The 26,388-nt window shown below is 44.9% G+C and overlaps 1 long non-coding RNA gene across 1 annotated transcript in view; it reads right to left on the reverse strand.

Annotated features, from left to right (window-relative positions):
* Positions 1-16,695, reverse strand: part of LOC110255180 — a 35,951-nt gene extending 19,256 nt beyond the window's left edge. Inside the window, exon 1 of the long non-coding RNA XR_002338676.1 lies at positions 16,254-16,695. This is a non-coding gene — a long non-coding RNA (uncharacterized LOC110255180). The remainder of the gene's footprint in view (positions 1-16,253) is intronic.

The raw sequence follows: 26,388 nt of genomic DNA on the forward strand, positions 1-26,388 counted from the left end.
CTTTTTCTAATGAGTTCAAAGTAAGTTAGAAACTTACTAAGTTTCATTGGAAGGAAGATCAATCAAAGTTCAGCTAAGGCTCATTTTTAGAAAACTTTTAAATTCATTTACTTTCATTACTTTGGGGACATAGGAGCTCTAAGATCTTCTTTTGGAAAAGTTTTTCTCCTGGGTGTTTTAACCTTACTCCTTCTAACTGTCTTTGGTTTTTACCTTAGAGATTTCCCAAAAGAAAAGTTTTCCAAAACAAAGAGTGTAAGCAATCCAGGTTCCAATTATCTAAATTACCTGGTATAAAGTGAAACTTGAATATGCATAATGCAACTGGCTGTGGTGTTAATCAAATATTTTTTGATGGTCATCATCATACTATTCGATGAAATATTTGAAATGTGGAGTTCCTGTGGTGGCACAGCAGAAACGGATCCAACTAGGAACCATGAGGTTGTGGGTTTGCTCCCTGGCCTCACTCAGTGGATTAAGGATCTGGCATTGCGTGAGCTGTGGTGTAGGTCACAGACATGGCTCAGATCTTGCATTGCTGTGGCTATGGTGTATGCCAGCAGCTGTAGCTCTGATTCAACCCCTAGCCTGGGAATTTCCATATGCCATGAGTACAGCCCTAAAAAGCAAATAAATAAAATAAAATAAAATAAAATAAAATAGAATAAAATAAAATAAAAATAAAATTTGATACATATTGCAAGGATGACCTCCAACATGAAAGTAAGATATTAGAGAATAGGTTTTCCATAACTGAAGGTCTCAGGATATAATCCTCTCTCCCAGCCCCGCTTTATTATTCTGCCCACTGGGTGGGGCATTGAGCCGGACCCTCCACTTAGGGTGACTTACCCCTTGCCTATTCCGGGTGCGTATCCAGTTCTGCTAAGAGAATGGCAAAACCTTTCTCTCTTTAGCAAATTATTTTCCAGTTACTTTTCCCAGAGTTACGTATTTTGCCTCTATATGTAAATTTAGCCAACATAATAACATGAATTGTAAAATTCCTAGTAACCACTCTAGCCTACAGTAGGATTAAACAAATCTTAATTTCCACAATGTTGTTTTTTTCTATAGATTATTGATCAGCAGTTTTCTTAGAGAATAGTCTATCTAAATTTCTAGATAACCTACTCATTAACTCTTAAATAAATATAATCTAGGTAAAGGGTGAATTAAATCTAAAGTCCTATCCATTGATCATCTCCTGGAATGAATGAACTTTTAGCCTCCCAGAGACAAGTCTTAGTTGACTTTAGGCTCTACAGGGCTATTGGCATGCCTCATGTACACAGTGTGAATTTGTTAGTGACGACAATGTTATGATAATAAAATTATCTACTTGAGTAGTAACCTCATTTTATGAATCACAGTGACACTTTGCCAGATTCAAACGAAGCAGACTAGTCAGCTGGCTCACCTCTGCATGTGACCTACAATCTGTTCTTATTCCTAAAACCAGAGGTGGCACATATAGGAATCCTGTTCTTAATTAGGCATGTACTTCACAACGTGGCCGCCATGCATATACATCCAAAATGATAATTATTCTGAACCATTCATTACAGCTGGACAAACTACACTATCCAGAGCTGTGAAGGGTCTTGGAATGTTGAATGGAAACTCAATCTATGGTTTTAATCTGTGTGTGCCTCATTTCTCTTAGTCAGTAAAACAAGACTGATAATAGTATGTACTTTATAGTGTTGATGGGAGGATTAAGAGTTAAACTGTGTGGGGCACTGGGACAGTTCGGGTGTACAGTGGGAACTGTATGGTGTTTGTAGCCATGATAAGGATTCCTAGGAAAATGTGTAGTCCTCTAAAAGGGAAGCTGCCTCTGACCCAATTATAATCCCACTTGCTTTCCCAGGTCATAACTGTGAAAACCGGGTCTTTGAGAATCACAGGCTTCTCTGGCTCCAACCCAACACATTTTTCTTTTCCAGTTAGAAAATTTCTGGAGTTTTCCTTTGATAACAACCTGTGGATTGAATCAGTAGTCTTCAAAGCAGTAGCTCCTGATTTTGGGAATCAGGGCACCGTCTGAAAGTCTGATGAATCTCCAGACTCTCTCCCAAGAAAAAATGTACATATAAAAGTTCGCATTCCCTTTCATGGGGGGTTCATAACACCTCTCTAGGGTCATTCATGGACCCCAGATTAAGAATCAATGTTTGAAAGCATGGCTTAGAAAAGAGCTACCTTTGGATCTTGTTCTTAACAATGTCTGAAACAAAAGGAGATAGAAACACATACTTGCCCATTGTAAAGAAGTATTAATGACTGTTAGGGGTTTTGATGAATGAAGGGTTTGATGAGGATGAAGATGACGAAGAAGGAAATGAAGAGGAGAACAAGAGGAGGAGGAGTCCCCCCAAAAGGATCAAGGTTGGTAAACAACGTACGCTTTTACCTTTAAGTGTGCCAAGCCACGCTTCCATCTTTAAGTGTGCCAAGCCACGCTTCCATCTTTAAGTGTGCCAAGCCTGCAGCCATGTTTGCAACTGGAAAGTACTTACCAGTGGCTCTGGAGGCAGTTTGAGTAACCAGTTGTATCTAAAGCTTTCTTTCAAAGCTCAAACAGGTAAAATATTATCACTGGGGCTCTTCACACCCATTCAGTGACTCAGACAGAAAAGAAATGCTAACTAGGAGAACTGAGCTGTGAATGTGGAGTGACCCCGAGGGACAAAATGATTATCTGGTTGTCTTAGGTTTCGGGGAAATTTATTAGGGGGTTTTAAGATTACATTGACTGATTTTTACCTTAAGTGCTCCAACTGGAGAAGCATTAAAGTCTCATGATAAGGAGCAATTTCAAAGAGTTAATGGCATCAGCCAGATCTTTTTGGTGAGTCAGGGGTACTGAAAGGCGAAAAGCACAAGTGAGGACCATGTCTCCAGCAGGCGGTGTGATGGGCTTGCCACTTTGACTGGGGCTCACTAGGGCCCCTACTCTTCTCCTGTTTCCAAGTGACAAACACCAGGACCAAAGAGGAAGAATAATATATTTACAGCAAAGGTCATAGAATGAGGCCAAGGACCTGGTTACATTTCTGCCCCATTATGGTCTCAGATTGCACCTCTGCCTCTAAAAGCCAAACATCTGGGAGTTCCCATTGTGGCTCAGCAGTAACAAATCTGATTAGTATCCAGGAGGACCAGGGTTCGATCCCTGGCCTCTCTCAGTGGGTTAAGGACCTGGCATTGCTGTGAGCTGTGGTGTAGGCTGGCAGCTGCAGTTCCGATTCAACCCCTAGCCTGAGAACTTCCATATGCCGCAGGTGGACCCCTAAAAAGACAAAAATAAAAATAAATAAATAAATAAATAAATCCAAACATCTTCTCATTGTATGCAATGAGTGACAAGCTTACCTCTGCTCACCTTTGTTCCTTCATCCCCTCCCATCTCCCCATCTCACCTTGCCCCAGTCCCAAGGCCATCTCTTTGTTCTTGGACTATCCCAAGTTCATCCCTGGCTCAGGGCTTCTGTATTTATTGTTGCCTCTGCCAGGAACATTCCTTCTCTAGATATTTTCATGGCTGACTCATTCTCATTCTGATGTTTAGGTCTTAGTTCAGCTGGCAACTTTCTGTCCCCTGCCTTGTCACTTTCCTCCATATTATCCTGTATTATTTATAGCACTTGTCACTCTCTGAAAAAAAACCTCTTGATCTGTTTTCTTCTTACTGTCTGTCTTTCCATTAGAATGTGAGCACCATACAAGCCGGGATCCTCTGTCTTGACCTCTGCTGTACCCTCCCCACCGCCCCCACCACCCCAAGTCTTCTTAGCACACAGAAGCACTAGATATACATTTGTTGGATAAAGGAATGGATGATCATCATAATAGTGACACTTACTGAGCTTTTCCTCTGTGCCAGGCACAGGGCTGCAAATTTTTACAAATACCATCTCACAGAGTTCTCACAGCCACCGTCCAAGCTAGGTATCTCTCTCTTATCCCCACGGCACAGGTTAGGTTTCAGAGGGGTTGTGTGGCTTTTCTAATGTCAAAGCTGCCAAGTGACCAAGACCTGATCTGAACCAAGGTATGTTTGTCTCCAACACTCACACTCTTAAATCAGGAATCAGCACACTTATTTTTCTGTAAAGGACCAGGTAGTAAATGTTAAAGACTTTGGGAGCCATATGGTCTCTGTTGCAAATACTCAGCTCTGTTGTAGAAAGAAGCCATGACAATGCATCAACAAAGGGATGTGGCAGTGTGCCAACACAACTCTATTTACAAGGGGTGGGCAGGATTTGGCCCAGCGGCCATAATTTGCAGATCCCTCCTGTATGTCATCATTCTATCTAGACTTTGCTAAAAGAGGGTTAAACCAAAGAAGAGGGGAGTAAAAGAAAAGCATTAAAATGTATGCTCTTCAAATAAGAAAGAGGGCAGGTGGATAAACTAGGTTTAAAAAGGCAAAATAGGTGATAGAATTCTGGTAGGAGTTAAGAGTCTACTGATTCCACTTCTCGATTGAATTAGAATAGCCACTGAAGGTGATGGGAAAGTTTAATTCCGACAAGGTCTTCTATTTGAACCAAGGTTCCATTCATATTGTAATCATATGTGATTTCACCTGCCAGCACTGGAACAGACCCCATAACCTCTATCCCAAGCAGACCCAAGAGAACCAGTATTGAACAACAAGGTGTCCCAAGGCATTCTATTAAAACGTCCTCTCTCAACCCCTGAGCCTGGAAATGGCAGTCTTTTCTTCTCAAGCCAATGTATGAGTTCATTGGCAAGAAGCGAAAGACAGGCTGTACTTCACAGGCCAGAGCCAGCCCAGAGAAATTTCTCACAGCCTCCCTGGGAAGGTGAATATGTTTGTGCCCAGTTATTCAATCAGAGTGGCTCTTGAGACTGAATATCAGCCTTAAAGCAAAAGATCAACTCACCAGTCCCTTCAGATTGGGCTGCAAGGGAAGGGCTGAACTTTGAGAAGGTGGAAGGAAGGAACAAGTGTACTTTCTATCATGCTTGGCTGTGCATGAGCAGAGGCTGGTGTGGGCTGCAGCCTTTGAGGGGTGGCAGGGGAGCAGACCTCTCTCCACACTCTGTTTTAGTCTCAGCTCTGGAGCACAGAAACACAGTAGACAAAATACTCATTTCTCTCTTACCCTTAAGAAAGTATCCCACTGGAAATAGCACAAGGTTCTTAAACCAGTAGGTCCATTTTCCTCAATCTGTGTGCAATTTTCTAAACGTGGGCTTCAAATAGTGTTTGTTGTTTGTTTTTCCCCATATTTAGAATGGATTTTCTTTTTTTTTTGTCTTTCATGCTTTTAGGGCCAAACCTGCGGCATATGGAGGTTCCCAGGCTAGAGATCTAATCAGAGCTGTTGGTGCCAGCCTACCCGGAGCCATAGCAACACCAGATCAAGCCGCATCTGTGACCTACACCACAGCTCACAGCAACGCCGGATCCTTAACCCACTGAGCGATGCCAGGGATCAAACCCTCAACCTCATGGTTCCTACTTGGATTCGTTTCCGCTGAGCCACAACAGGAACTCCTAGAGTGGATATTTTTAATCATTATCCAGGCAGTAGGTGAAGGATAATGTTGATCAATGAACCCTTAAAAGAAACAAGTCGACCAAGAATTGTTGGGAAATTACATTGATTCTATTAACAGCAGGTGCAAAGATGCAGACCTTAGGTTCCTGAACCTTCTCTGAGCCTCTGTGTGTGTTTTTCTGTAACATTCAGTTTTTAAGAACCCTGCTAAGTCAGTTTAACCAGAATCCCCACCTTCAGTATCTGATTGGTTTCTTATCTTCTGCCTTGCCCTGGGTAATGACTGACATCCCCGCCTGTCTTCAGCCAAGAATCCTGCTAGGTCGGTTTACCCAGAATCCCCCTCCCCCATGATGTTTCTTCTTAGTAAGTTTCCATCCACTGACCCCCAACCTGCTCCTGAGCTGTAAACCACCACTTGCCATGCTGTACTTGGAATTGAGCTCAATCTCTCTCACCTACTGTAAAGCCCCATTGCAGTGGTCCTTATGCTTATCACCATGGTCCCCAGTAAAGTCTGCCATACCATTTTTAATGAGTATTGTTCAGCATTTGTTTCCCTCTAACACAGGAAGGCAGCCGCGCATGGTAGAACCAGCATCTGGAGGGGAATCCAGGGATGCAAGATGCTCTGCATTATTCAGCAGTGATGTCCTGAGTTCTCCTCCCCACTTGCTTTGTTTTTCTGAGCCTGACTTTTTTTTTCTTTCCTTTTTAGGGCCACACCCACAGCATATAAATTCCCAGGCTAGGGATCAAATCAGAGTTGCAGCCGCCAGCCTAGCCACGGCCACAGCAACACCAGATCCAAGCTGCATCTGTGATCTACACTGCAGTTCATGGCAATGCTGGATCCTTAACCCTCTGAGTGGGGCAGGAATCGAACCCGCGTCCTCATGGATACTAGTCAAGTTTGCTACCACTGAGCCACCCTGAGCCTGTTTTCTTATCAGCAACACAATGAGTCAATTTCACACCTTTTCATCTACACAGATGTCCATTTTTTTGTTTACTGTTTAACATCTACCGAATTTACTGTTGCTATTAGTTAGTATTTAAGATAGTTTATATTATCAATGAATAATGATTTCTATTGAACACTCTGTATTTAAGAATTGTGCCATATTCTTTCCATGTGATCTAATATTTAGTTCTCACAACCTCCCTGTGAGGAGGAAGACTTGTGATTTGCAGATTCACAGAAATGGCAGCTGAGGTTCAGGGAGGTAACAAATTTCCCCAGGTCAGTTGGAGAGGAAGCAGCAGAGCTGGGATTTGAGGCTGACCTTTTTTTTTTTTTTTTTTTTTTTTCTTTTTCTTCTTCTGAGAACTACACTGTGTTCATGAGCCCTGTAGCCTCTGGTCAGCATGTGACTGGAGAGGAAAATGCAGATTCAGTTCCCTTGCCTGACTTTTTTATTACTTCACTCTGACGCCTCTTCCTGGGTCAGGCTGTAAACTAACAAGATGCTTTTCCTGGAGGGGATCGTGCAGGACCTGCCACGGATGTTCAACACATGGTCTTTGCCTTGAGATACTTAGAATGCAGGAGAGATGATAAAAGCCACAGCCAAACTGATGCCTCAGGAGGAGCAGTGCTGATAAACAAATAAAGTAGTTCTCTCAATTCCATAATCTTTTTTTTTTTTTTTTTTTTTTTTTGGCCATGCTGGTAGCATGCAGCCAGGGATTGAACCCACAACACAGCAGCAACCCAAGCCACAGCAGTGACAATGCTGGATCTTTAACCACAAGGGAACTCCCATCTTGAATTCCTTATTGTCACTGCTGTGCTCAAGCCAGCAGGAAACAATGGCATCTGTAAATCTCTGTTTGTTGCAGAATCTTTGTCTTTGCTGGGGAGAAGAAATCCCCTTAAGGATGGACCAAGTCAATGATCTGGGGATACAGAGAGTCGGGGCTCTCCTTGAAACAAACAGTTGAGGATTTGCTTCTGAGATGACGTGTCAGTGTTGGCCTGACTGGGAAGGGGGTTGAGGCACGTGGTGGGATGAGGGTAGCTTCCCAGAAATAGTAGAACCAGGCCAGCAAAGTTACTGGTTTCTGCAGATTGGATTCTCTCAGGGGGTGGAGGAGAGAAAAGGGGAATGAGTTTAATTCACTGATTGTCTACTATGATCTTCATGATTTTTTTTTCTTTTTGTCTTTTTGCTATTTCTTTGGGCCGCTTCCACGGCATATGGAGGTTCCCAGGCTAGGGGTCTAGTTGGAGCTGTAGCCACAGGCCTACGCTAGAGCCACAGCAACACAGGATGCTAGCTGCGTCTGCAACTTACACCACATCTCACGGCAACGCCGGATCCTTAACCCACTGAGCAAGGGCAGGGACCGAACCCGCAACCTCATGGTTCCTAGTCGGATTCGTTAACCACTGCGCCATGACGGGAACTCCTGATCTTCGTGATTTTATGTGCACTGAGAATTAAGTCCTGACAACAATGGGTGAAGTTGCTGTTTTACGAATGAAGCTAGTAAGAATACAAAGGAGGATTCTCATTCTTTCACTCTTTACCTTAATGCCTGTGTAGACACCATCTTAATCTAATAAAATAGAATAGAATACCTATAAAATAGAATTCTTAATACAATATAAAAAATATTTAGGGAGTTCCCATTGTCACTCAGCGGGTTAAGAATTCATCAAATATCCATGAAGATGTGGGTTCGATCCCTGGCCTTGATTGGTGGGTTTAAGGATCCATTGTTGCCTTGAGCTGTGGTGTAGGTCATAGACGTGGTTCACATCTGGCATTGCTGTGGCTGTGGTGTAGGCCGGCAGCTGCAGCTCCATTTGACCCCCTAGCCTGGGAATTTCCATATGCTGCAGGTGCAGCCATTAATAATAATAAATTTAGGCTGTAAAACCTAATACATTGCCTAGCATATTGTAGGAGTGCAAGAGAATAGGGTAAGGTAACGACTATTTTTTTTTTTTTTTGGCTGACCCACTACATGCAGAAGTTCTGGGACCAGGGACCAAATCCAAGCCACAGCAATGACAATGCCATGTCCTTAACTGCTAGACCACCAGGGAACTCTGAATTAACAACACTTAATGTGATTTCTCAAACTTAAATATCATCTGATCCAACAGTTCTCAACTGGGGGTGATTTTACTCCCCAGCAGATATTTGAAAATGCCTGGAGATTGTTATTGTCACAAAAGAGGGGAGGAGGGATCCTGGTATCTCGAGGGCAGAGGCCAGAATGCTGCCGAGCATCTTCCCCTGCATGGGACAGCTTCACATCAAAAACATATGACCCATCATGTCAGTGGGGCCAAGACTGAGAAATTCTGATCTAATCCAACATGTTTGACATACAAGGAAACCATGACCCAGAGAGATAAAGAGACTTGCCCAGGGTGATACATCACCAACCAGTTGACGGCAAATCCATGATGAAAAACATCCCCTAGAGCCTGCTACAAGGGTTCTTGCCAGAACTCAAGGCTGACCAGCCAGAAGGCTGCCTGCCACAAGAGGCATGGGTTCAGCGGGAAGGAAAGACTGTTGGCTTAATGGCCCAGGCAAACCAAACAGAGCTGCACAAGTTCAAATGGACCAAGACTGTTGCTCTTCACTTTGGCTCATCCCCTGAATAAGCCGGAAAGGGAGGTTCCAGGGAACTAGGAGACCAAGACTCAGAACACAGACTGCTCACCCGGAGGCCCTTGCTGCCCACTGGCTTCAGACTCCCACTCCTTCCTTTCCTTAGGGTTACACACCGAACTCAATGATCAAGTCAAAGAAAGAATTTTCTTTTGATGATTGAATAGGCACAACATTGTAAATCCACTATACTTCAATAGAGCTTTTAAAAAATCAAATAGGCAAGTTAAAAACGTTAAAGGAGTTCCTGCTGTGGTACAGTGGGTTAGGAATCTGACTGCAGTGGCTTGGGTCTCTGTGGAGGCATGGGTTCTGTCCCTGGCCTGGCACAATGGGTTAAGGATCTGGCTTTGCTGCAGCTGTGGATTCGGTCCCTGCCCAGAGAACTTCCACATGCCATGGGTGCAGCCATAAAAATAAAAACAAAAAACATTAATGATTAAGTGGTCATATTAGATCAAGTAGAAATTGCCAGAAACTGATTCTGTCTAAAACACAGTATGTTTTAGATGTTATTTGCATGGTCATTGTCACCACCCACAATTTCTGGGCCTCTTTTGTGCCAAGAGCTATGTTGGGTCCCAGGGGAGAGATGGGCAGAAGGAGAAGAGTGTCCACCAACCTCACACATGAGGAATATCCTTGACCTCAAGATGTACTCAGTCCAAACATGAGGGTCTCCTTTGCAATCAGCATCACAGAGCAAAGCCAACATTGCCAAGTGGGTAAAACAAAACACTCCTTACAACCAAGTGGCTGAACCTAGAATGACTCATTCATTTTAAACAACTTTTAAACATTCATTTTAAATTTTTTTTTTTTTTTTGGTCTTTTTGTTGTTGTTGCTATTTCTTGGGCCGCTCCCACGGCATATGGAGGTTCCCAGGCTAGGGGTTGAATCGGAGCTGTAGCCACTGGCCTATGCCAGAGCCACAGCAATGCGGGATCTGAGCCGCGTCTGCAACCTACACCACAGCTCATGACAACACCGGATCGTTAACCCACTGAGCAAGGGCAGGGACCGAACCCGCAACCTCATGGTTCCTAGTCGGATTCGTTAACCACTGCGCCACGACGGGAACTCCTAAACATTCATTTTAAACAACCTCAGAAACATTCGACTGCAGCCCAAGAATTTGGACTTTACCACTTGTATCATTGGGATTTGGTTTGCCTGGTGGATATTTTCTTCTCTCCATCCAGCTTCATGGGGGACATTCAATGCCTTGGATTATACCTAGAATGGCAGTGTAACCAGATGTAATATGGGACTTGATTTAACCAGAGCAGATGCTTGGACCACAAAGTTCCCTGTCTAAGAAGGTAGACATGGGGTCCCCAAAAGGCTCCCACAAGCTGGGGTACTGGTGTCTTTTCCAGCAGTCTCTGTGCTGCATTTCAGTGGGAGCTGGAGATCTCAGTTAACACAATTCTCAAGATCGACTTTTATCTTGAAATTTCAATGAAAAATTAAACATTCTGATAACACCAAGTACTCATGGCTTTTATTTCCATTGCAGCTGCTTTCTGAGACAGATAATTCCCCTTTAGATTTTCATGAGTTTGGCCCAGAAATTGGACACTCAAGGCATTAAACATACAGGAGCCTGGGACGCCAAGAAAACAGTAGTTTCTATTTAAGGACTTGGCTGGCACAGGCAGCTAAGTGTCTTGGGGAAGTGAGTGGAATTTGAATATGGCAGCTCTGCCACTCTGCAATAGACTGGAAAATCAGATACTAAGACACGCTAGGGGCTCCTGCTTGGGTTTGGATGTGGGTGCTAATTTCAGTGATGAGCTGCTTGTTGAGCACTGCTTCCCAGACTTTGAGCTGTCACTGTTTTCTTCTGCCCTGTCAAAATACTAAAATTAAACTCAACAGAAATGTACAATCTACAAACACCACCATTTAACAAAAGAAAGAATGTTTTAACATCCCAACACACAGACAGAACAGACTCTTAGAACAAGGGGAAGTTTTTTAAACTGAATACCCGTAGCATCTTAAAGAGTTGCTACTTTGCCTTCTGTTCTCACGTCACCCTAGACTGGAAAAACCTCATGGACCAGCACCCATCTGCAGTCTGGAATCTGGGTACTGTAAACAGCTACTGGAGTTGCATGGAAAAGAATTAGGTTTGAGACCCAGATTGAATGGAGAAGATACTCCAGGGCAAGGACAGGGAGGGGTGAGGAGTTGGAACTGAGGGGACAGGAGTTACCCTGAGAATAAGCTCTCTGTTTGATGGAGGCTCTCACCCTGCTGTGATGCTACAGTCCATTGCTTGTTTAATTACCCATCTCTTCCACTGGACTTTGAGTACCTTGAGAGCAGTGACTGTACCTTGTTGCCCCCAGCCACAGAGCTAATTAGATGTGGTAGTGTCGCAAGGGGGTATATGAAGGAGCAATGGCAAAGCACATGGGACACACAGTGCTGCTTCAAGAACCCATATGATCTGAGGACTAGAGGGCATATTTTCTATTGTCTAATCATGCAGGCAGTTTCTGGCTGGTGTCATGCAAGATGTTCCACCTCCATCCTACCTGGTAATCTCAACTTGAGCATCCTCCCACAAGATAATTAAAATGTGCCCCCAGAGGACCTTGGTAGAGGTCAGGACTGCTGCCACACCTGGAAGACCAAGGGACCACTGAGTAAAGACCAACCACTCTTATGGTCTCTGCAGCTATCTGGGCAGGAGCAGGGCTGGGGGTGGGGAGCAGCCAGCCTCCCGCCTGCTTGCTGCTTGATCCTCTTGGTTTTCTCATTGCCAATTCTGAGCAGGGTTTTCAATTTTCCCAGGCCCCTGTTTGTCATAGTCACTTTCTGGAACTGACTCAAAAGGAAAACATCACCAGCCCTGTTACCAGGAGCCCCAGGGTTAAGTTCCGCAACAAGCACCCCTTCCCTGCAGAGACAGTCCAGCCTATAGAGAAATGGATGTGGCTTTTTTTCAAGACTCATTTTGAGTGGAATTTTTTTTCTGCCAACCCGATTTCTGATAGGAGGTTGAAGCCCAATAGACAGAGCCAGCTTCAGCTAAACTTCCCATCGGCCCCACCAGGCACTGGGTGGAGGCCAAGTGCCACGCTTACCCAGCAAGTGCACTGGGGCAAGGGGAGCACCTGAAGGGGAGAGGACTCGGAGCCTGGGAGTGATGATTGAGCTTTTTCATTAGCTGGCTCAGTGTGGCAACCAAGAGCCCCATTAAACATCTGAAATGCTGCTCAGTGGTTGGAGAACTGGGTTCCACTTTAGTGGAATTAGCAAGGCTGTGGGTTCTGGGAACTGAACGGTGAGCAAATAATATTTGCTCCCATTGAAAATATCCTGCCATTTTCCTCTTACAACCTGTTGGGGAGAATTTGCCTTGGGGGTACCTCTTGCCATTCAAAATCTTGGAAATGGTCTTGTCTAGGATATTGTTTATGGCATCACATCTCTGTTGCTTTCTCAACATCGAATCCTCTATGACTCTCCCACCAAACAGAGGTTTTCACATCCCGAGTTCAGGTAAAGACAATTGTGTGCCTTGAGGTATCAATCCCACTGCCGTCTTCCCACCATGACTGCTCCCTTCAGGCATCACTGACCCTGGGAGGTCCTACCTGACCTTACTGTGGCCAGCAGGCAGCAGGTGGGCATCAGCTGGCAGACAGCCAAAGGCAAAAGAATGAGGCCCCAGGTAAGGAAGAAGAGACAGAGGGAGAATTGATGCCTCTGAAGGTCATGAGCACAGGTTCCCCGACAGGGAAGGTGGGAGAGAACTGAAGATGCGGATGCTGTCCTTTTAGGAGCCCAAGACTAATCATTCCCTTTTATCACTCTCTGCAGGCTCAGCCTGCCCATTACCTTCCAGAATTTCTGGCTGGGTCTGGAGAAAATGCTAACCAGCTCCTTAGAAGAGCTGTCACTGAAAGTCCCAGCCAGAGGGTTCACAAAAGACACTGTGTGCAGCACAGAAGGAACACGGTGCTCCTGGGAGGCAGAGGGGTGGAACAGGTAGCCTTGGGCACAATCAGGGGCAGCCAGAGAAGACGGGGCCCAGCCCCAAACCCTCTGCTCCCTGCCTTCCTCCCAGCCTGCCTGTGCTTGGGATTTCACCACCAGAGATGACCACCGCAGGTGGGTTCATCATCTGGGAAGGACATGTAGGAACTTGGGTGAGAAAGACCCAGAGAACTGGTTATCTGCTCCCCCCACACCCAGCGTCCCTAGGAAGGGGCTTAGGGATTTTCATCTGATAGAAACCGCCTCAGGGGAGGGAGGGTCCTGGGCTCCAGCTGGGAGTAGGAAGGAGGGGCTAGAGAAAGGGGATTCTAGAAGGAGGACTTGACCAATATGTTTGGACCCAGCCCCTCTCCAGCAGTGGAGGCAGCTGGGTAGGTAGCACTGGACAGGGAGTCAGGAGGCCCCTGTTTCCTCTGGATCTATCCTGTATGGGTCAAGAAATCATAAAACGCCTGGAGTTCCCATCGTGGCGCAGTGGTTAACAAATCCGACTAGGAACCATGAGGTTGTGGGTTCAATCCCTAGCCTTGCTCAGTGGGTTAAGGATCCGGCATTGCCGTGAGCTGTGGTGTAGGTTGCAGATGCGACTTGGATACCTCATTGCTGTGGCTCTGGCTTAGGCCAGCAGCTACAGCTCCGATTGGACCCCTAGCCTGGGAACCTCCATGTGCCTCGAGAGCGGCCTAAGAAATGGCAAAAAGACCAAAAAAAAAAAAAAAAAGGAAAAGAAAAGAAATCATAAAACACCAGAGATCAGCACTTCAGTCTTAGGCATCCTTCAGCCCATCCCCCACGCCTCCCTCACTTTATACTCAGACTCTGAGTCCAGAGAATTTCAGGGCTTGAACAAGGTCATACAGAGCACCTACTGCATTCTGGTGGAAGCCGTGTGTCAGGTGCTCACATGCTGCTGGTTCATCAAAGAGGCCCTGGCTACCTCCCCACCCCCACCCCTATCTAAATTAGGTCCTTTGTTCTGTTTCTCATCACAGATGGGGATGATCTATTTATTTGTGTGATTTTTTTTTTTTTTTTTTTTTTTTTTTTGTCTTTTTGCTATTTCTTGGGCCGCTCCCGCGGCATATGGAGGTTCCCAGGCTAGGGCTTGAATCGGAGCTGTAGCCACTGGCCTATGCCAGAGCCACAGCAACGCGGGATCCGAGCCGCGTCTGCAACCTACACCACAGCTCATGGCAACGCTGGATCGTTAACCCACTGAGCAGGGGCAGGGACCGAACCCGCAACCTCATGGTTCCTAGTCGGATTCATTAACCACTGCGCCACGACGGGAACTCCGATTTTTTTTTTTTTTTTAATGTCCACCCAATTCGGCTATCACCTCCACAAGGGTAGGAAGCCTTCTCTGACGGATTCTTCACTATGTCCCTATGCTTTGCACACAGTCAGCACACACTGATGTTACTGAAAGCTGAGTCTCTGTTCACAAAATAACCTCATGAGAGAAGTGTTATACCTATTTTACAGATGAGGACATTGGGGGCTTAGATAATTTAAAGAACAAGTGGAGAAAGCAAATTTCAGCAATGGATCTGAATGACCCTTCCCCCTCGGGCTGCACTACTCTTCCAACAAAGATTAGCAAACTAGGGAGAGTCCCTTAAGCTGGGAGCCTTGGCTCAGGCTTTTGGGGCCATGATGTTCTAGGCCCAGATGCCCCAAGATCACTCCCTGAGAGAGGAGGAGAGGAAGAGGGGTCACTCCAGAACAGAGGGCAGCTCAGAGCCAGTGTCCCCAGGCAGGGGCCTGGTCTTGACAAGTCAGGTGCTAGCTCAAGATCCAAGAAGCATAACTATGTACCAAGCTTGTCCTCCACCTCTAGGCATTTCCCTTAAAATTATGAAAGGGACTCACTTTGATGAACTTCTCAGACCAATTACTCTGAAGAGACTTAAAAAATCCAGTGGGCCTCAGTAGAGAAAATTCCCCAGAAACCACGAGATATTATCAGGAGGAAGAACCTTCCATCCTGTGGAGCAGCTTTGTGGGACCCAGCCTTGAGAGCACCCCACTTCAGCAAACAAAGCAGAGACAACCCAGCTATGAACATTTGAGAATTAAGACCACACAGAGGGAAACATCTGGAGATGAAGATAGCCACCGAGATTAGAGAAAGGAAAAGCAGTTGGCATGGCTATTCCCTAACCTAAAATGCATATGGAAAAATCAGTTTTAATCAGTTTTAAGCATAGCATAAACACAATACATAGACGTATTTTTTTTTCACTTAATGCCAAAATAAAATGACTGTTTTCCTTGGTTTTGTATCATACCCTCCCTCCTCAACCCCCTTCAGCTAAACCTAACAATTAGGATAAAATCCATGCTTTCATCTCTCTTTCATCTTCATTCCAAGTGGTCCTGTCTCTGCTGGCACCACAAGCAGCCCAGTGTTCATTCATAGCAAGGAAGTCCTTGGACATCAAGCTCTGCCTGCCTACACCCCCCCGACCCCCGCCAAGTTCCAAAAACACCACTGAGGTGGGATTATGATGAGAATGAGAATGGACGGGGCACATCAACACGGACCCCAGAAAACATGGGGAACACATTCTTATAAATAAGGTGCTCAGCCCCACTCTTCCTTCTCTGATGCCAACATCACAAGGCTTAGTACCACCGAGGAGAAATTCCCAGGCTGGTGTCCCATCTGCAAATTCAAGTTTGACAATGTTTCAGGCTAAAGCAAATGGATTTCTCATAAAGTCTGCAACACTCTCTCAGGACTTTGGAGTTCTGAGCCAGGGAAAAGGATGACAAGGTGGGGGGATGGTCAGCTCGACCTCAAGAAGGATTTCATGGAGGGGGGACAAATGCACCAGATGTGAATGCAACCTCAAGATGGCCACACAGCTCTCTCCAGCTGCAAACATTTGCCTTTTTCTAGAATTCCAAGATTATGAGTTCTCTTTCCTTTCACTTCCTTCCTCTACCTTCTCTGCCTTTCCTCTTGGCTGCCCCCAGCCCTCCGTCCCACCCCCACTTCTAATGTATTAACATCTAAAAAATTAGGAACCCCCCCACAAAGAAAATTGTTTAAAATACCTGTATCCTTGACTCTGTGCTGCTTGAGTATGTCCAAGCAGTTGATCAGCACAGCAGATGGAGACTCTGGAACAAACAGCCCCAAGCCTGCATGCAGGGGACTAGGGGATGAATGAAAATCTCCTCTGCCTGCCTGTTTGTAAGGCCAGAGATGGAAGGACTTTGGGTGCTCGGGAGTAACCTCAGAAAGAGTCCCTGGGGAAGCAGCAAACTCTCCAGCACAGTTTTGAAACACCACGGAAGGAGGAAGCCTCTTTAATCAAATAATAACCAGCCAGAGATAAGGCCCTCTAGGACAAGCTCAGCTGACCAATCACAGCCTTCCTTCTGACCGCCAAGGACAAGCAGACCCAGGCTTCTGGAGTGAATTTCAGGGATTGTTATTTAACGATGCTGCTGCTGGTATCTTCTTGGCTTTGCCTGGCAGGATTTTCTGAGCGGGAAGAGAATCTCTGAGCCCTGACGCCTCCTTCTGGGTGGAGGCACCCAGCCCCAGGGGCTGCAGCTGAGGACCCTGAGCGATCACGTGACCCCCAGCTCCCAACCCTGAGGCTTCCGCATTGCCAAGGGAGTTGTCACAGCAGCTGGGAAGCAGGCCTGGGTCACCAGGGCTGAGCCTAGATGACACCAGATGTGCAACTCATTGACTTGTGACCCTAGCGACTCACTCTTACATCTTGGAAATGCTTCTCGTGCATTTCCAAGGGGTCCTTAATTAGCAGTGACTTTGAACTTTTCTCTAATCTTCAGCCTTCCCAATCACCCTCCCCTTCCAATGTTATCAGTGCTCAAGCCGCAGAGGTATCATAAGGAGGTTGGATTCTGGGTGCTAAGCAGGCCTGGGAGTAAATAATGACCCTCCAGCTCTCCAGCCCTATGGCTTTGAACAGGCCACTTAACCCCTTCCTCACTGAGTTGCTGCAAGGATGAAATGGGAGAACCCTGCCAGATCCCTATGGGGTTTCTTAAGGTCCTGAAAAAGTGTAAACAAACCCTTCAGTGGTACTGATATATTAGAACTCAAAGAGGACAGTTTTGCTACTTAGCATCAGCAGAATCAATCTTAGGACATTTCATCCCCCCAACAGGAACCCCCTCGGACTAGCAGTCATCCCCCTTCTCCTACCCCAATGTCCCCACCAGCCACTCACTCAACAATATCTCTTTTGCGTCTATCACTGGGAGAAGCATCAAGGTGGGTTCCTCAACGTCACGTTTATCAGAGACCTCAGTGCAATGCACCCAACAGCAGGGCAGCGAATGGGGCTTGTCACAGAGGAATTTGGTCCTGTCCGAAGGGAACAAAGGAGAAACCAGCACTGAGGCACAAGAAACGGAGTCAAGTCAGAGGGCCAAGTGCCGCCCCGTCTTTCCCGTGGGAACTCCCTACAGGTATTCTGCTAGGGGAAAAAGAGGAAAAGCGGCATTGTAGCTCTATTCCTTAAAACAACAACAACAACATATAACAGCCTCATGAAACTCTAATTCCTGTACCATACAATTTACCCATTTAAAGTATTTAAAGTCACTCCATGGTTGTAGCGTATTCACACTGTTGCACAGCATCAGTTTTAGACCATTTCATCACCCCCCAAAGAAACTGCTCATTAGCAGTCATTCCCCATCCCCTGCCCTCCATTCCCACCTCCACCAGCTCTTGGCAACCACCCATGTACTGCCTCTCTCATGGATTTGCCTATTCTGGACATTTCACATTAATGGAATGATACGCTCTGTGGCTTTTGTGACTGGCTTCTTTCACTTGCCATAATGTTTTCAAGGGTCACTTCATTCCCTTTTATTGTTGAAAAATATTCCATTGTAAGAATATACCACAATTTGCTTTTCCCATCTTTTCCCATTCATCCCTTGATGGACATTTGAATTGTTTCCACTTTTTTTTTTTTTTTTTTTTTGCAGTTACAAATAATGTTGCTATGGACATTCAAGTACAAGTCTCCACTCCCTTTTATCCACAGACTCACAATCTTATAGCAAGGAAATAAGAAGGAAGCTGAGCAGGTGGGAGAAGTTACTTTTGAAGGCCGTATCTCTAGCCAGAAGTTAGAATATTACAGATTTTCACAACACATAAAGCACTGTCATCCATTCCCTCTTGTGCAATCCTCCCCTCAACCCCAGGGATGAAAGAGACATTATTTTTATTGCCATTTTAAAGATGAGCTCATAAAGAATAAGCAAGTTTGGGGTAACTTGCCAAAAGTCACCCAATCAAGAAATGAAGCCAGAATTAAGTTCTATATTCTTTGTACTTGAGCTCTTCGCACACGAAACAGGCTTTATTCTTCTCTTACATACTCAATCTTTGCTTCTAGATTGTGTAGTTCAAGGGATAAAAAGAAAAAAGAAGAGAGAAAGTGGCAATTAGGCCAACAAATAGTTACTATTGTCTGCATTTAAAAAATTTGTACTTAAGACTCAGAAAGATTAAATGTCTTTTTTTTTTTTTTTGTCTTTTTTAGGGCCACATCTGAAGCATATGGAAGTTCCCAGGTTATAGGTCAAATCAGAGATGCAGCTGCCCACCTGCCTACACCACAGCCACAGTAACTGGGGATCCAAGCTATGTCTATGATCTACACCACAGTTCACAGCAACGCCAGATCCTTAACCCACTGAGCAAGGCCAGGGATCGAATCCATGTCCTCATGGATACTAGTCAGGTTCTTTACCACTGAGCCACAATGAGAACTCCTAAATATCTTATCTCAAGTCATAGAGCTAGCAAACCAGCCATGGCTAATTTAAAGGCAGCTACGTGATTCCCAAACATAGGCTAGATCAGCTTGCTTTCTTCCTAATGTCTAACCTAGAGTAGCAGAGGTCTTGGTTGTTCAGGTAGATGGAAGGGTAACTTTGGATGAGGAATTACAGGTAAGGGTAGGCCTGGGTGAGATGTCATACATAGCAGGGGGTCATGGGGGTGTGAAAGGGGGATTAGGGCACATGAGAGTCTGAAGTTGCAGAGAAAAGACAGGAGAAGAGCACAAAGAAAACAGAAGAGAGAGAAAAAATGGAAAACGTGGGAAGAGTCCAGTTGAAAGGCTGGCCAAGTTCCCAGTTTGTCCCATGGCCAGGAAGATGTCATCCAAACTCTTGTGGTCACTCAATAAACAATATGAACAGATGTTCTGGGTGGAATGAGGTGGGGAAAATATCAACCAGGGACAGAACTGGAGTGTCCACCCAGCTTCTCATCACCTGTCCAGCCCCAACCAAAGAGCACAGCCCTGGTGGGGCACCACCCAAGAGGGGGCCTCCTGGAAGCAGGAGGGTGAAGATCTCCATGGGGAGAGATGAGACCAAGCAGGCCAGGTGAGCACAGGTGATGGGCATGGACACAGCTCACCTCCAAGGTGGAGATTCCAGTGCAAAGTGCTTTTCACCTGGGAGTGGGGATCACAGTTGGACCGCAGGGATGTAGGTATGGGCATACTGGAGATCTGGAACCAGCCAGTCATCTTGTGGCTCTGGATTTTGACTTATTGCACCAAGACCACACCAACTTGGTGCAATAAGTCAAAATCTGGTTTCCTGGGGCCCATTACTTGCAGAATTCAGTACAGCAGGCAAACCAGTGTGGGAAAAAGTCAGTTCTAAAATGTCTCTAGGATTCCCTGTTGTGGCTCAGCAGAAACGAACCTGACTAGTATCCATGAGGATGGGGGTTCCGATCCCTGGCCCCGCTCAGTGGGTTAAAGGATCTGGCGTTGCTGTGACTGTGCTATAGGCCAGCAGCTGCAGCTCCGATTCGACCCCTAGCCTGGGAACTTCCATATGCTGTGGGTGCGGCCCTAAAAACAAAAATAAAATAAAGTAAGATAAGATAACAAAAATCTTTTTGTCTTTTTGTTATTTCTTTGGGCCACTCCCGCGGCATATGGAGGTTCCCAGGCTAGGGGTCGAATTGGAGCTGTAGCCACCGGCCTACGCCAGAGCCACAGCAACGTGGGATCCGAGCCGCGTCTGCAACCTACACCACAGCTCACGGCAACGCCGGATCCTTAACCCACTGAGCAAGGGCAGGGACTGAACCCGCAACCTCATGGTTCCTAGTCGGATTCGTTAACCACTGTGCCACGACGGGAACTCCCAAAAATCTTTAAGTTTAGGAAGCAGACCCAAGCTAGTCCCAGTCTCCTTAGGCTGCTGTAATAAAAACAACATAAACTGGGTATCTTATAAACAATGGAAATTTTTTCTCATAGTTCTGGAAGTTGAGAAGTCCAAGATCAAGGCACCAGCAGATTCGATGTCTGGCGAGGGTTCACTTCTTGCTTCGTAGACTGCTATGGTTTCATTTTCACTTTGTCTTCACAGAGCATAATTGGAGAGGGAGATTTTCAGCCCCCCCCCCTTTATTTTCGAGGCCCCTTAAATCTCTGAGCCATCTACAAGATCCACTATTGGAGAAGGAAAGACTATCATTAGATGTGCTGCCACTTCAGAGCACCAGAGCGTATTGGGCTTCAGGATGCAGAAGAAGGCAAGCACCTACCAGTAGCTTCAGCTCAATGGACAAAACCCAGTATCTATTGGTACTTCCATGGGCCAGGCCCCAGGTTTTCTCTTCCCCAAAACTCTATAGGGTAAGAATATTTATACCCATTTCAGAGGATGGAAGAGTAGAGCTCAAAGAGGCTAACTAGCTTGCTTGAGGTCACACGGTTAATATGTGGCCAAGTAAGGACTGGAGCTCAAGGTCATCTGACGCCAAGCCCATGATCTTTCTACTGTTTCCTGTTACATCCTTTCCTTAAATTCATTTTTTTTTCTGGCCCTGAGAAGCTGCCACTTATTTCCATTCTTCCCTCAGTAATTTTTCCAGCATTCCCCAACCATTTGTGTGCATGCATTGATATATGACACATATGCATCTAGGTTCATATTCAGACATGTCTGTGAGAATACATATCTGTGTACATATATTCATTCATGTGTGTCTCCTTGCTTTTCGCTCTGTGTGTTCCATTGCCTTCAGAGAAAGAGCCAAATGCCTTTTTGGTTTTAACATCCTCGAGGCTGTGTAGGAGTCTGTCCTGAGATGCTTGTTTGATGGCAGTCTTCCTACTGCATGTCGGCTAGTGACTGGTGGGATTGGTCTCTGTAACCAGGGCTATTTCTCTATTGCAGGCATCTTCTGAGGATCTGGTCTTAAGATGGGGCTTTCATAGGTGTCTCTGAACTGGACACTCAGGCTTAAGGTTCTCAAAAATAGAATTTTCTACACGTGAGAGATCAGAGGATTCTGGGTCTTCTGCCTGAGCCCTGCCTGTGCTGAGAACTACCACAAGGCAAACCCCAGTCCGCACTAGAATGATTCTATCTGTTTTCCAAAGTCCTTTCATATTTATGTTCTTGGTGACAAATGTTTCAGAGCCAGCAATCGTCAACTCCATTTCACATAAAAGGAATAAAACTCCAGCAGTATTGCTCAGATATGATGTTCCTAATCCTGGGCCACCATTAGCTGTGTGACCTTGGCCAGGTCCCTTAAATACTCTGCCCATCTCTTCATCATTATTTCTTTTTTTTTGGCCTCTCTCTTGGCATATGGAAGTTCCTGGGCTAGTGATAAAATCCAAATAGGAGCTGCAACCTACACCACCGCTGCGACAATGCCAGATCTTTAACCCACTGTGCTGGGCAGGGGATTGAACCTTAACCTACTGCACCACAGCGGGAATTCTCCCATCTCCTCATATGTATATATTTATTTTGTTTTGGGGGCTGCTCCTGTGGCATATGGAAGTTCCCTGGCTTGGGGTCCAATCACAGCTACAGCTGCCAGCCTGAACCACAGCTACCACAATGTGGGATCCGAGCTGCATCTGCGACCTACACCACAGCTCACAGAAATGGCAGATCCTTAACCTACTGAGTGAGGCCAGGGATCGAACCCACATCCTCATGGGTACTAGTTGGGCTCTTTGCCACTGAGCCACAGTGGGAACTTCCCCCATCTCATCTTTAAAATGAAGGTGCTCCATCGGGTTGCTCTAAGCATTGGCTGTGTTAAAATATGTAAATTCTTAGAACAGAGCCCAGCATGTGCCAAACTCACAATAAATGTTGACAGTACACCTTCTTAGGCCTGGTGTCCCCTGGAGACACCTAAGTCTGCTGGCCATGGAGTTTTCAGCCCTGACTCCCCTCTTCTCAAGCCAATCTGTCTTGTCATGTCAATGCAGAACAACTCCTGAAGGTTTTTGTTCCCACAGCATGTGTGCAGTACACTCTTAGCCTCTTCTCATTTCAGTGGTTGATCAAATAGTCTGCCTTGAATATGAACCTTTAGTGCCTCCTCAGTGTGTCCTTGCACTAGGATCGGATCCCTGAAACCACCAACTCTGAAGCCAGATAACCTGTCTTCAAATCCCAGCTCTGCCACTTATAGCTGTATGACCATGGTCGGTTCACTCCACTTCTTTGTGCCTCAGCTTTCCCATCTGCAAAGTAGGGGTAATAATAGTGCTTATAAAGATCAAATGAGCTAACACATGTGAAACAGCTACAGGCATATATTAAAGTCTATATTAATATATGACTCTTTTATTTTTACCGCAGAATTTTAAAAATTTTGTGGTACAATACATATAGCATAAAATTTACTGTCATTACTATTTTAAAAACATTTTAATTAAAATGGAGTTGAGGTATAATATTATATAAGTTATAGGTGTACAATAGAATAATACACAATTTATTGTTGGTATAAAATATTGGCTATATTCCCTGTGTTGTACAATATATCCTTGTAGCTTATTCTACTTTATTATTTATGCACCTGCAGCAAATGGAAGTTCCCAGCTAGGAGTCAAAGGAGTGCTTCAGCTGCAGACCTACACCATAGCCAGAACAACGCCAGATCCAAGCCACATCTATGACCTGTACTGTCCCTTGCAGCAAGGCTGGATCCCTAACCCACTGAGCAAGGCCAGGGATTGAACCCTCATTCTCATGGACACTATGCTGGGTTCTTCACCGACTAAACCACAATGCAAAGTCCTTGTAGCTTATTTTAAATATAATAGTTTATACCTCTTAACCCCCTACCCGCATGTTGTCCCTCCCCTTTTCCCTTCATCATCGCAATTTTAAGTGTATAGTTCAGGACATAAAGTACATTCACACCGTTGTGCTACCATCACCACCTCTGCAGAACGTTTTCCTTCTTGCAAAACTGAAGCTCCATGCCCGTTAAACAACTCCTCATTTCCCCTTCTCCCAAGCCCTGGAAACCATCGTGCCCCTTCCTGCCTCTATGAGTTTGACTAGTCTAGGTACCTCATATAAGTGGAATCATACAGTCTTTGTTCTTTTGTAGCCAGGTTATTTCCCTTAGCATTCATGTCTTCAAGGTTCATTCATATTGTAACATGTATCCTTCCTTTTTAAGGCTGAACAACATTGCGGGTATATACCACGCTGTGTTCGTATATTCATCCATGCGTGGACACTTGGAGTGCTTTTATCTTTCAGTTATTGTGAATAACGCTATTGTGAACATAGGTGTATAATATCTCATTGAGTCCCCGCTTTCAATTCTTTTCTGTGTATACCCAGAAGTGGAGTTGCTGGATCATGTTGTAAGTCTATGTTTAATTTTTTGAGGAACAGTCATACTGGTTTCCAGAGCAGATGCACCATTTTACATTCGGACCAGCAATGTTCAAGGATTCCCTTTCCCTTCATTTCTCCCCAACATTTGTTATTTTCTGGGGTGTTTGTTTTGTTTAGTTCTTACGGTAGCCCACATAATGGGTGAGAGGTGGTATCTCGTGGTTTTGATTGGCATTTCCCTAATGATCAGTGATGTTGTGCATGCTTTCATGTGTTTTTGGCCATTTGCATATCTTTGGAGAAATGTCTATTCAAACCCTTTGCCCATTTTCAAATCAGGTTGTTTGGTGTTTTGTTGTTGACTTTTCATCATGATTCCTAAGCACTAACCCCTGTAATTCATATTATTTGGAGCTTGGTAGCATTCAGAAAATAAAAATTGCTCATTTTCCAAATGCCTTACAAAGAAATAAAAAACCAATTTCTTAAAATTGCTGACAGAAAATGAAAGGAAAGGCCAGGCTATTGAATTCAAGTGCCTTTTCTTCTTTGTACTTGTATAAACCCTGAGACACCACAATATTAGCAAAAATAGTGTTTGCCGCCAGAACAAAAACATTTCCTGCTGCTGAACAGATGTCCAGGGACTTTTATATGAATGGCCAATATTCTGAGAGAATTAATGCAGAACTTGAGACATAGACCATTAGCAATACTACGAACTGATAAAAATGACAGGATTCAACTCAAAATATCAATAATGCAACTTATAAAAGCCACCACCATCTCCAAACCAAAAATACATAAAAAGGATGAAGACGTGTGTGCAAGACAGATTTTGTATGTTTGTGTGATATTACTTATAGATGAGTGCAAGAAAAAGGAATATATGTGTAAGTATTAAAGAAATTCAGATAATGTCATTTAATTCTATTGAAAAGAAGAAAAATTGGGCAACTCAAGAATTGGGGTTCTGTTTGGTCCTTAGTTACCCAGGCTAATTATTTAAGCAATCATTTCTCCCTTGATATAGATCCTGAACATACAAAAAGTGTCACTACCCTTTGTGGCAGAAAGCAAAGTTCAGTAAATATCATTTCCATGCAAAGTATTCTGTAAAAGCAGAAAATACATATAACTAATATATTTCCTCATTTTTCTAATTTGACTGGAAACTCTAGGGATAGAAATCATGCTTTGGGGGTTATTTTCTTCCACATTGCCTAGCAGAGATCCCATGCATTATTATAATATGAGCAAGACTGTGGCTAGCTACTAAGCAGTCTATATAAAATGTAGCTAATAGCCCTGCAGGATAGATGTCACTGTGCCCATTTTACAGATGAGAAAACGGAGGCTCAGGAAATTGAAATGTGTGGTGGTAGTATTGTGGATACGTTTTTGGTTTTTTTTTTTTTGTTTTTTTTTTTGCTATTTCTTGGGCCGCTCCCGCGGCATATGGAGGTTCCCAGGCTAGGGGTTGAATCGGAGCTGTAGCCACCAGCCTATGCCAGAGCCACAGCAACGCAGGATCTGAGCCGCGTCTGCAACCTATACCACAGCTCATGGCAACGCTGGATCTTTAACCCACTGAGCAAGGGCAGGGACTGAACCCGCAACCTCATGGTTACTAGTCAGATTCGTTAACCACTGCGCCACGACGGGAACTCCTGTGGATACGTTTTTAACAAATAACATCCTTATTCTTCAAAGATACATACTAAAATATTCACCAGCTGAATGAAGCTAAAGGTGAAACAAAATCTGCCACGAAGCTGATAATTGCTGAAGCTGAGCGATGTGTGTTTTCATGGTCTATTATGTGATTTGCTATTCTATTTGTTCATATTTTGTCTATATATACTTTTTCTTTCTTTTTTCTTTGGTGATGAATGGAAAGAAAATACTTCCTATTACTGCATCATGCTTTACAGAGCTTCACAAAAACGTGGTAGCGAAATGCATGCCTTTGCCCATTGTTTGTGCCTCCCTGAGAATTTTAGCAGGATCCCAGACATTAGGAGCCCCACACAAAGGCACACATACTTCCATAGATTTGTTTTTAATGACTCATCAGTCTATAAGGCCTTCGATAATGGAAGCTTGTTGATAGCCAATGACCCCCATAATTACTGTACCTGGCATGGAGCCTAGTACTTGGTAGGTACTTGGCAAATGTTAAATGGATGGAGGCAACACATGGGCATGGGGAAGCCTGAAATGATGCAGAACCCCTGGCACACACGTCTACTATATGTCTAATGGGAACATCCCAAGCTTTCCTCCAGGGATCCCTCTTTGAACAACCAGCACATATGAATCTCTGTTATTTCAGACTGCTCCTTCACGCTCCTGTTATTACTGCCTTTGCCATTCTTTCCTGCACAGTCCCTTGTTCAGCTGTGCACGTTTGGTCCTCCCATCTAGACCATGAATTCCTTGGGGATAGGAACAATGTTCCTCAGTTCTCTTAGCCTCCTGGCCTCTCACAGAACCGGACATGGGGTGTGCAGCCCAATGCCACATGCCGCAGTGGCCACAGCTCAGCTTC

The sequence above is a fragment of the Sus scrofa genome, chromosome 14, assembly GCF_000003025.6.
Source record: "Sus scrofa isolate TJ Tabasco breed Duroc chromosome 14, Sscrofa11.1, whole genome shotgun sequence".
NCBI classification, from domain to species: domain Eukaryota; kingdom Metazoa; phylum Chordata; class Mammalia; order Artiodactyla; family Suidae; genus Sus; species Sus scrofa.